We start from the raw sequence: 12,147 nt of genomic DNA, 5'->3' as shown, positions 1-12,147 counted from the left end.
ATCTCTGAAGCCAGGCTCTGTAGCCTGAAGGATGAAGCCCTGGGAGCTGGAATGACTTCTTCATAAACGTGAAGAGAGGAAATCTGCTTTCTCTGTGTTGATCCATAACACAGAAACAGGCCCAACGCCCAGCAGGCTGACACAGCTTAATCCAATAGAAGGACATGCTTCCTAAACACACTGACCCAAGCTGGAGTTACCTAGGCACTGGCCACTTCCTGAACTCAAGCAGAGGCTACTATGAATGATTTAAATTGTTCTAAATGACATCTTACAGTGAAAAGCATTCTTGAGTCTCATGCTGACAGAAGAGGGGGGGAGGGGAATAAAGAAAAATTTGAAGTGGTTGCCTTACCAGTTCAGACACTGTCGAATAAGTCCTTCTCTTAAGGCTCCTGTTTCAGTATTTATATCCTATTTTTTATAAGTAGCTTCCCAGGTTACTCAGTGGTAAAGAATCCACCTACGAAGCAGGAGATGCAGGCTTTATCCCTGGGTCAGGAAAATCCCCTCGAGAAGGAAATGGCACTCCAGTATTCTTGCCTGGAGAACCCCAGGGACGGAGGAGCCTGGCGGGCTGCGGTCCATGGGGTCGCAAGAGCTGGAAAAGAAATTAGAGAGAATTTGAGAATTTTAGATTCAAATTCAAATGTTAGAGAATTTGAAGCTTTACTATAAAGAAGAATTCTTTTTCCTACAGAATACAAGGTTTCACTTTGCATTCTGAAGCAAAATTTAAAAATTCAAATAAGTACAGTTCTGTTCTTTCAAATCGCACTGGGAAGTGGATAGAAGAAAAAGTCCAGTGAGCCTGATGGCGGAGGATGGATGACTCTGGCTTGCACGTCCCAACTCTTTCCTGTAGGTGGCAGCATTTGTTTACAGCTGTCAAATTTCCCTTCAATGGCGGCTGGAGGGCGACTGGGTTGAGTGAGTTTAAGCCTGGCTGCTGCTTTCATTTCCAGAGCATCTAGCATAATCAATTAAAATTTTAATATCATTAGGTAACTGCGTTTGCTGAAGGGAAAAAAAAAAAGAACCCCAGAAATCGGTTCTGCCTGACGGAAGGAGAAGTAGCCTATTGATTACATGCAAGGTCACAGCTCAAGCCCCCACTCACATTTTTTTTACCTGGACCACACATTGAATCCTTTATTTTCCTTCTGCTGAAATCTACATAAATGCAGCGCAAACTGTTGTTTACTATTCTCTTGTCCTTCTCAGGTAGATTTTAGAAAGAAAGCAATGAAGAAAGAACCCATGCTAACTAACACAGTGAAAATTCAGAAAAGCCATGAATGGTCTACAGCTGAAACCAGGAAACTGGGCTTTTTATTAACAATAAAAAATAATAATAATAAAGTATGCAATTATATCTTAAAGTTATATTTTAAATATACATATGATGTATGTGTATATATATATATATATATGGAATGGAATAAATTTCTTAAAGTATTAAAAATAAAAAGCCAGATGTGCCTTGAAACACCGAACATTCCACTGTCTATGCTTGGGGTCTCTGTGATGATTAATTACTGTGAAGACCCATAGTAAGCCAGAGAATGCGGTGAGAGCAAGCCTCCAACTGCCATTATGGTCAGTCTTTTGGAAAGCTCTGTTACTTAAGATCCTCTACGGCAAACACTTCCAACCAGTAGATCAGGATCAACCAGTAGTGTCACCTGGCTCCCCTGGGGCATGGCCTTGGCAGCGCTGTCCACGCCGCCCACTCATCCCATTTCTATCCAAGGCTTCCTGTTGGGAAAAGACACCAGCTGGTGTCCAGTCCTCTGAGGCCTCCTTCGGGTGGACTTTCCACCCCAGCCTGCACCCATCCTTGCCCGGGCTCTCAATCCTTTGGGAAAATAAGAAGTGCTCCACTTCTTGAGAGTTGCCCGCCCCTGTTTTGGGGTCAGAAAGCCCCACTCTTTGGGGAATTTCCAAACCTTATTGTTTGTTTAATTTCCTGAAACCTGCCTTCTGCCCCTAAAAACCAAAAGCTGTTTTGCATAGTTGTTTCTGTCCCTTTAATTAAAGAAAAATTGAGTACGTGTTGTTTTGAAATGTTCACAGCTCACTTAGACAAAATTGGACACCAGGGTAGCACTGTCAGATTTGGGAGTGATTACTTTGAAATTGTGGTAACTATATTATTAATAGGAAAGGAGAGACCATATCTAGTATTTTAAAACATGTCCTTTCAGAATATAAAATAAAGCTTAAATGTATTACTTGGAACTTATTATAGAAAAATTCAGAAACTTGCATTGAAAATATGGGTTCTGTAGTCAGGTTTGCCTGGTATTTGCTGTTGTTGACTCGCTAAGTCGTGTCTAACTCCTTGTGACTCCATGGGCTGTAGCATCCCAGGCTTCCCTGTTCTTCACCATCTCCTGGAGTTTGCTCAAACTCATGTCCATTGAGTCAGTGATGCCATCCAACCATTTCATCCTCTGTCGTCCCTCTTCTCCTCCTGCCTTCAATCTTTCCCACATCAGGGTCCTTTCCAATGAGTTGGTTGTTCCTATCAGATGGCCAAAGTATCAGAGCTTCAGTGTATACACCTTCAAGGTGTACGGGTATAGGAAAGTTACTGGATTTTTTGCTAAAGCTCCCACGATGACATACCACAGGCGACTGCTACTGCTACTGCTAAGTTGCTTCAGTTGTGTCTGACTCTGTGCTACCCCATAGACGGCAGCCCACCATGCACCCCCGTCCCTGGGATTCTCCAGGCAAGAACATTGGAGTGAGTTGCCATTTCCTTCTCCAATACATGAAAGTGAAAAGTGAAAGTGAAGTCGCTCAGTCGTGTCCGACCCTCAGCTACCCCATGGACTGCAGCCTACCAGGCTCTTCCGTCCATGGGATTTTCCAGGCAAGAGTACTGGAGTGGATTGCCATTGCCTCCTCCAAACACAGGCGAGAGGACCCCTAAATGACAGAAAACTACTTTCTCCCAGTTCTGGAGGCTGGAAGTCTGAGATCAAGGGGTCAGGAGGGTTATTGTCTGAGGCCTCTCTCCTCTGCTTGCAGATGGCAGCCCTCTCCATGCCTTCAAGTGATCTTCCTTTGGTGTCTATGTCTAATCCCCTCTTATAAAGACACCAGTCATGTTGGATTAGGGTCCACCCTCATGGCCTCATTCCAATGTAATTACTTCTTTGAAGACCCTATCTGCAAGCCCAGCCATATTCTGAGGCACTGGGGATTCAGCCTATGAACTGGGGTGTGCATGCCTGTATGCTAAGTCGCCTCAGTCATGTCCAACTCTTTCCGACCCCATGGACTGTAACCTGTCAGGCCCCTCGGCCCATGGACTTCTCCAAGCAAGAATACTGGAGTGAGTTGCCATTTCCTCCTCCAGGAGACCTTCCCAAACCAGGGATCTAACCCACATCCCTTCCTGCATTGGCAGATGGGTTCTTTACCACTGGTGCCACCTGGGGTAGGGGAGACATAATTCAGGTAACAGTTACCCAGCCTTTTGAGTCTCAGTTTACTCACATTTAAAACAACGATAATAGTAACAGCCTGTGAGTCATTCTGATGATAAACTGCCATCAGGCAGTAAAGCACTTAGCAGGGTGTGTAGAGCTTGGGGAATGCTAACTGTGGGCTCTGCCACCATCAACAAAGGCATAGGAAGGAGATAACACCTATGGACACACTCAGCATCCGTGCCCTGCATTGCTGAGTGGGAAAGACGGCACTGGGAGGGATGGACAAAGGAAAAAGAGAGACGAAAACACAATCTCCAGACTCCTGTCCCATTTCTGACACAAATCATCTCAGAACAGAAAATCGCTGTATCCACAGGAAATTCCAGCAGAGGAGGGTCCATTTAAAGATCTGATGTCTATGGACTTCCCTGGTGGTTCAGTGGTTAAGACTCCACGCTTCCAATGTAGGGGGCACAGGTTCGATCCCCGGTCAGGGAACTAAGATCCCACATGCTACACGGCCAAAAAATAAAATTCTGACTTCTAGAATTCAAACCAAATGTGGATCCAGGATGACAACAAGAAAAGAGAGATGAATTTTCCTTCCCTCAAAGAAGACCTAGTCGTGCACAGAGCTGGTCATGCGGAGAAGAAGCAGTGGCCAGGTGACTGGCACCCCACTCTCCCAGGCACACTGTCTGGGATGGAGTTTCACGTTCAGAGTTCTCCTGGCGATGACAAAGGCAGACCTTCCGTCCCTGCTTCTCCAGCGAAAATGCATGGCCATTCACCCAGTCACCCAGTGGTGCTATCCCTGACACTGGCGTAGCAGCCAGCTGCTAAGACAACATTGCTAAGGCAGCCCACAACACCATGGTGGGAAAAGGTGGCGATTTCTTCCTGGAGGGGAAAAGGGCCCCAAGAAAAAACAACCAAGCAAATGTGTTCCAGAAAGAAAGACAAACAGATCGACTTGGCGCCTCACTGTTTCCTTCTTCACCCTCTCTCTGGTGTGTATGTGTGTGCTAAGTCATTTCAGTCGTGTCTGATTTGCCACCCTATGGACTGTAGCCCACCAGGCTCCTCTGTGCATGGAATCTTCCATGCAAGAATACTGGAATGGGTTGCCATTTCCTCTTCCAGGCTCCCTGGGGCTTGCTTTTAATTTATGATACTTGACCAAAGAGACTATCTATAGATTTAACATTGACATTCCTTTCATGCAGTGATCCTTGGAATTCCACTTGCTATAATTTCTACAGAATGATATAAAATACTTTTTTTTTAGTAGGCACATTATATTGAGCTATCTTTTCCCAGTATTGGTGGGAGGAGGTGGAGTTGAACAAGCTAACACACCCAAACTCGCCTCTTTCAGCCCACATCCAGGAAGAACGCTAGAGACAGACGTTGGATTACAAATTGTCATGCTGTCTGTTGTCACAAAAAATTCCAATGGACGATGGCTCTAATCACATGATTTTCCCACACAAGCAACTCAGACTCTCACCTGACTTAAGGAAAGGATTTGTGTGTGGTCAATATGGCAATTTCAATAAGGCTTGTCTTTTCTCCTGTGGAGAAGGAAATGGCAACCTACTCCAGTATTCTTGCCTGGAAAATCCTATGGATGGAGGAGCCTGGCAGGCTACCGTCCATCGGATCACAAAAAGTCAGACACAACTTCACTTTCTTTCTCCATAACGTTGGTACAGTTCATAAAATTGTGTATAGTTGTCCCATATACAGCAAAGTAAAAACAAAAGAACAGTACACTCTGTTGCTGCTAATAAAAATTTTGAAATTCCACATTAAAAAAATAAATAAAAGGAGGGACTTATCTGATAGTCCAGTGGTGAAGACTCCACGTTCCCAATGCAGGGGGCCTGGGTTCGATCCCTGGTCAGGGAACTAGATTCCATGTGAATGCAGGGGGCCTGGGTTTGCCACAACTGAGGTGTGGCACAGTCAAATAAATAAATAAATGTTATATATATATATATTTTTTTTTTTTAAGGAAAAGCAAGATGTCAGATCTTTAGCACTAGATGCTTACTTAGTGAAAACTTTCCATTTTGCAAGGTGGGGCCAAGGAATTTCTTTCTCTCTGTGTCTACACCTCACCATCCATGATCATAATTCCTGCCTCGGCCCAGCTTCCACTGTATCGCCCTGGCTGCCAGCCCCAAGAACACCCTGGAAATAAAAATAATGGCTTTCAAAGATGCTCATGTCCTAATTTCCCCCAAAGCATGACTGGTTACAATAGAAAATCAAGGTGAACGGAGGTCATTAGTCAGCTGAGCTCAAAACAGGGAGATTAGCCTGTATTTTCCAGATGAGACCTGATGTAATCCCAAGGGCTTCCTAGGTGGCACAAGTGGTAAAGAATCCACCAGCCAATGCAGGAGACACAAGAGACAAGGGTTATAACCAACCCTGAGTCAGGAAGATCTCTTGGAGGAGGAAATGGCAAGCTGCTTTGGTATTCTTGCCTGGGAAATCCCATGGACAGAGGAACTTGGTGGGCTACAGTCCATCATGTGGTCAAAAAGAGCTGGACATGACTGAACACACACAGACACGCACACGCACGCACACATACACACACACAATGTAAACACAGGGCCCTTAAATGCAGAAAAGGTGGCAGAAACATGGTGTCAGAGTGATGTGATGTGAAAAAGACTAACCCAGCCATTGCTGGTCCTGAAGATGGAGAGAGGGAGTCAGTAGCCAAGATATGCAAGTGGCCTCCCAGATCATGGACACACCGTTCTCCCTGGCCTCCAGGAAGATACATGGCCTTGATGACACCGTGATTTTTTTAGCCCATGGAGACCCGCTGCAGAATTCTGAATTACAGAACTACAAGAATCAATATATCTGTGTTGGGACTTCCCTGACCATCCAGTGGTTAAGACTCTGTGCTTCCAATACAGGGAGCACAGGTTTGATTCCCAGTCTGGGAACTAAGATCCCACATGCCTCTCACCCAGAAAAAAAATTAAAAGCAAAAAATAATAAATCTGTGTTATCATAAGCCATTTAGTTTATGGCAGTTTATTACAGCAGCCGTGGAAACTATGCACAATGCCACCCCCGTGGCCTCTAGTGCTAAGGGAGCAGGCAACCTCCTGCTGACCAGTGGGTCTCCCTGCTGCCCTTGACCGGTTCTCAGATCACTCATCCCCTGTGTAACCTGCATGTCTGGTTTCCTGACTGGTCTGTGACTGACGTAAGAACCATCAGAGCAAACTGGTATTTATTTAGTCAAAAAGGTCAGACACTAACAGACGAAACACTAGCTAATAAGCCAGTTGTCTAAATAGAATCTTCAGATTTCTCCCTCTGAAGAATTTCCAGCATGAAGGAATCTGCATTCGTATACCAAATGTAAATGAATTAAATGTTGTATGCTTGCATCTCTCATCAATTAAAATAAGAAAGTAAACATGGGAATAAAGACCTCAGCTTACAGAATGTTCTTCCTAAAATCAAAAGCACATACATTCTACTTCAGTGTTTTGCCAGATCTGCCCAAACCTGTCCTAAATAACCAGTGCCATCAAAAACATCTCTCAAGCTTTAACCATGGCATTTTTCCCTGTTAGGATTTCACAAGAATATCAATAATGTGATCTTGCTGTCATTTTCGCAAAAATAATGTCATACATCATCCTTAGTTTCTTTCCCAAGACGCCTTAGGTTTTCTAGAGAGAGGATTTTTTAAATGGAGTCAGTTTAGACCTTTAGTAAAAGCTGAAGTATTTTATCCCAGGTAGGATCTGCTAGATTATAGAACATTCGTTTTATAAAAGGTTTTGTAATTTAGTTACTTCTTTCTAGTACCTTTAAAGATGTTTTGTTTCAGAAAAAGAAGATTGACCAATTACAATGAAATGGTTTGCTTAGGGAAAAGTTCTCCTCTCTCACATCTTTTCACACAACTGTTCTAGCTCATGTTCTTGAATTTACAAGACCAGTTAAGCACCCTAGCGCAAGAGCGAGTGCATCAGTTTCCTATTGCTGCTCTGTAACAGATTCCCACAAACGTAATACCTTAAAACAACACAGAAGTATCACTTACAGGTCTGGAGATCAGAAGAGCAAAATGAGTCTCATGGGGTCTAAATCAAGGTGTCAACAGAATCTGGTCATTTCTAGAGGCTCAAGAGAAGAATTTGTTCTTCTCTTTTTCACCTTCTAGAGGTTGCTGACATTCCTTGGCTAATGGCCACACCATCCAATCCCTGCTTCTCGTGGCCTTTTCCTCTGTCTCTGACTCCTCCTTTGTTGTTGTTGTTGTTCAGTTGCTAAGTCGTGTCCAACTCTTTGCAACCCCATGGACTGCAGCACGCCAGGTTTCCCTGCCCTTCACTCCCAGAGTTTGCTCAAACTCATGTCCATTGAGTTGATGATCCTATCTAATCATCTCATTGTCCATCGCCCCCCTCTCCTCCTGCCCTCAATTTTTCCCAGCATCAGGGTCTTTTCCAAAGAGTCAGCTCTTTGCATCAGGTGGCCAAAGTATGGAAACTTCAGCATCAGTCCTTCCAATGAGTATTCATTGTTGATTTCCTGTAGGATTGACTGGTTTGATCTCCTTGCTGTCCAAGGGACTCTCAAGAGTCTTCTCCAACACCACAGTAACAACGATGGGACATACATAGGATAGCAGTTACAGGCGTGCCGTTCCAAAAGGGTAAAAACCAAAGAAGAAAAGGAGTATGTGGGTCTCAGTCAGTGAATATCCACATGCAACCAGGCAAACTCCGTGACATTTCAGGTTCTGGGAATGACTCTCTGTGGCTCTCAGTCCACAATTCCACCCTTTTTCTTGAAGGATACTGCATGTTTGCGGCTGAGAACTTTCACCAGCCTGTCTCCAACCTGTGGAGTTTGGGGAGCCCACCAGCCTTGCTTTATTTCACCCTCTTTCTGTCCCTTTCCATCCAAGTGGCAGTGCGCCTGCTGGAATAACATTCTTAAAGCCTATGGGACATTATTCAGCCTGCCACAGATTGCACGGACAGGATAATTAATAAAGGGAGGGGAACGTGACTTCTGGAGGGTGGACTTGGCTATCTACGTTATTATAAAGCACTATACACACAGAATGCAATCATTCCACGTTCTTAACTGTGGATTTAAGGCATGTCAGACCTTAAATCTCAAGTTATACACAAGAACACGATATTATCTGAAAGACCTTTCAACTGTGATATATATCCTTACAGGAAAAGTCAGAATGAATGCTAAAAAGTAGAAGCTGGACTGCCTGGGGGATGCTTTTATGATGAATAAACAAAGAATAATTCTTAAAAGGAGGGAGGCTCAAATGACACAGGAGGCATTAGGAAGAGCTTCCTCCTAGGATCCCAAACAAAGAGCAGGATGGTTCATGAAGCCATGGAACCTGCTTCCTAGAAAATTCTTAATCACTGCTTCGGAAATTAATGGCATCAAGAACTGTCTTTCCTGAGTCAGGGCCCCACTGCTGGTAAGGTGGACACTGAAAAAGTGGCAATCAACTACTTGGGAAAGCAATTTGGTAAAAATTAAAGAGTGATACCATACAACCCAGCAATCCCAGTCCTAGGTATATGCCCCAACTGAACTCTTGCAAATAGGTCCCTTTAAACATGCTTAAGACAATGTGGCATATAATGGCAAAAAATGTCAATAATCCAGCTGTCTATTGACAGGAAAATTGATAAAGACATTGTTATGGGCTTCCCAGGTGGTGCTAGTGGTAAAGAACCTGCCTGCCAGTGCAGGAGACATAAGAGACCTGGTTTCGATCGCTGGGTTGGGAAGATCCCCTGGAGGAGGGCATGGCAACCCACTCCAGTATTCTTGCCTGGAGAATCTCATGGACTGGCAGGCTACACTCCATGGGGTTGCAAAGAGTTGGACATTACTGAGCACACACGCAACACAGCAACCATCACAAGCTTATGATGAGGTCCAATAACTTTGGACCTCATTTATGAAATGGGCATGATATTACCTGCTTCACTATAGTGAGTGTTAGATGGATACAGAAGTAAGATCAGATCAGATCAGATCAGTCGCTCAGTTGTGTCCGACTCTTTGCCACCCCATGAATCGCAGCACGCCAGGCCTCCCTGTCCATCACCATCTCCCAGAGTTCACTCAGACTCACGTCCATAGAGTCAGTGATGCCATCCAGCCATCTCATCCTCTGTCGTCCCCTTCTCCTCCTGCCCCCAATCCCTCCCAGCACCAGAGTCTTTTCCAATGAGTCAACTCTTCTCAGGAGGTGGCCAAAGTACTGGAGTTTCAGCTTTAGCATCATTCCTTCCAAAGAAAGAAGTAAAGCACCATGCAAATCCAATTTGTTTTTATTGCTTTGACTATTTAGCACTTCCTTGACAATCTTGGAGATTATGGTCTAGAAAATAGCATGGAAGTCAAGATCAAGATCTCTTAGAAAATATTAAATTGGGGGAAAATAAAATATAATTAAAAGGGCTCAGGAATTAAAAGTTCTAGAAGATGTTTGCTGCTTAAAAACATTAGTGTTATATTTGAATAATATTTTTAATTACTAACTTGAAAAATATAGCCGTCTTCCTGAATGATCATATCTAGCTGTTCAAAAAATATTGCTTTGGATTATGGTCTAGGATAGTTTTGCAATATTTGGGATGTTGTTATTGTTTAGTTGCTAAGTCATGTCCTACTTTTTGTGACCCCCAAGAACTGTAGCCCGCCAGGGTCCTTCTGTCCATGGGATTTCCCCACACAAGAATACTGGAGTGGGTTGCCATTTCTTTCTCTGACATTTGGGGTGCTGTGCTGTGCTAAGTCGCTTTAGTTGTATCCAACACTTTGTGACCCTATCGACTATAGCCCTCCAGGCTCCTCTGTCCATGGGTTTTCTCAGGCAAGAATACTGGAGTGGGTTGCCATGCCCTCCTCCAGAAAATACTTGGAGTATACTTTGCAAAAAGTTATCTGAATTTCAGATACAGTGAATGAGTTTTGAGATGAGGGGGAAGCAATAATTATTGTTGTGCTATTTCATTAAGGACCTTGAACTAAATCTCATGTATTTATTAAAAGGTCATGGATTTCTGAATTATATTCTACAGAAATAAAACAGTGACATCTTAGAACCTCAGTTGGCAAAACTAAGGCAAGCAGGATTTTGCTATCTCTTGATGAAAGTGAAAGAGGAGAGTGAAAAAGTTGGCTTAAAGCTCAACATTCAGAAAACGAAGATCATGGCATCTGGTCCCATCACTTCATGGCAAATAGATGGGGAAACAGTGGAAACAGTGTCAGACTTTATTTTGGGGGGCTCCAAAATCACTGCAGATGGTGACTGCAGCCATGAAATTAAAAGATGCTTACTACTTGGAAGAAAAGTTATGACCAACCTAGATAGCATATTGAAAATCAGAGACATTACTTTACCAACAAAGGTTCGTCTAGTCAAGGCTATGGTTTTTCCAGTGATCATGTATGGATGTGAGAGTTGGACTGTGAAGAAAGCTGAGCACCAAAGAATTGATGCTTTTGAACTGTGGTGTTGGAGAAGACTCTTGAGAGTCCCTTGGACTGCAAGGAGATCCAACCAGTCCATTCTAAAGGAGATCAGCCCTGGGTGTTCTTTGGAAGGAATGATGCTAAAGCTGAAACTCCAGTACTTGGCCAACTCATGCGAAGAGTTGACTCACTGGAAAAGACTCTGATGCTGGGAGGGATTGGGGGCAGGAGAAGAAGGGGACGACAAAGGATGAGATGGCTGGATGGCATCACCGACTCGATGGACGTGAGTTTGAGTGAACTCCGGGAGATGGTGATGGACAGGGAGGCCTGGTGTGCTGCAATTCATGGGATCGCAAACAGTCAGACAGGACTGAGCGACTGAACTGAACTGACCTTCTACACCACATCTCTTCTTTTCAAAGATCTGATCAAATTGCTGCTCTATTCTTTTAGACCCATTGTTAACATGGAAATTCCAATGTACTTTTCCATCCCACAGAGTCCCTTTCCTGGGACCTACTGACATACCTGTTTGTTCACTATTGTATGAAAACAAGATACCTAAGATTTTCTTCTCCAAGATACTTTAGACCCTGATGGGTTCCATTCCCACCCAGTGGTCATTGGTCATCCCTTTTAAACACTATAATGCCTTACCTACCAGCTTCCTGTCCTGACCTCAGTGACTAGGTTTTGCAGAGGTAGCTTTGTACCATGAGGATTTCTCTGCAGCTCACCTCTTTTTAAAAAAAATAATTTATTTTTTTGGCTATGCTGGGTCTTCACTGTTGCTCGTGGGTTTTCTCTAATTGTGGCAAATAGGGGCTACTCTCTAGTTTTGGTGCCAGGCCTTCTTACTGCAGTGGCTTCTCTTGTTGGGAGCACAGGCTCCAGAGCACTCGGGCTTCAGTAGTGGAGGTTCCACAGGCTCTAGAGCACAGACCCAGTAGCTGTGGCTCATGGGATTAGTTGTTCCGCAGCATGTGGGATCTTCCCTGACCAGGGATCAAACCCATGTCCCCTGCATTGGCAGGCAGATTCTTCACCACTGGACCATCAGGGAAGCCCACTTCACCTTTTTCATTTCAGGTACCTTTTATTAGCTCTTACAGTGCACGTCCCAAGACAATCTTTGATTCTCCACTTACATTTAAGTTTTCTATATGTAAATACAGTGAGG

The sequence above is a fragment of the Bos javanicus genome, chromosome 14 (assembly GCF_032452875.1).
Source record: "Bos javanicus breed banteng chromosome 14, ARS-OSU_banteng_1.0, whole genome shotgun sequence".
Classification (NCBI taxonomy): domain Eukaryota; kingdom Metazoa; phylum Chordata; class Mammalia; order Artiodactyla; family Bovidae; genus Bos; species Bos javanicus.
Note: the sequence above shows the minus strand (reverse complement) of the source record.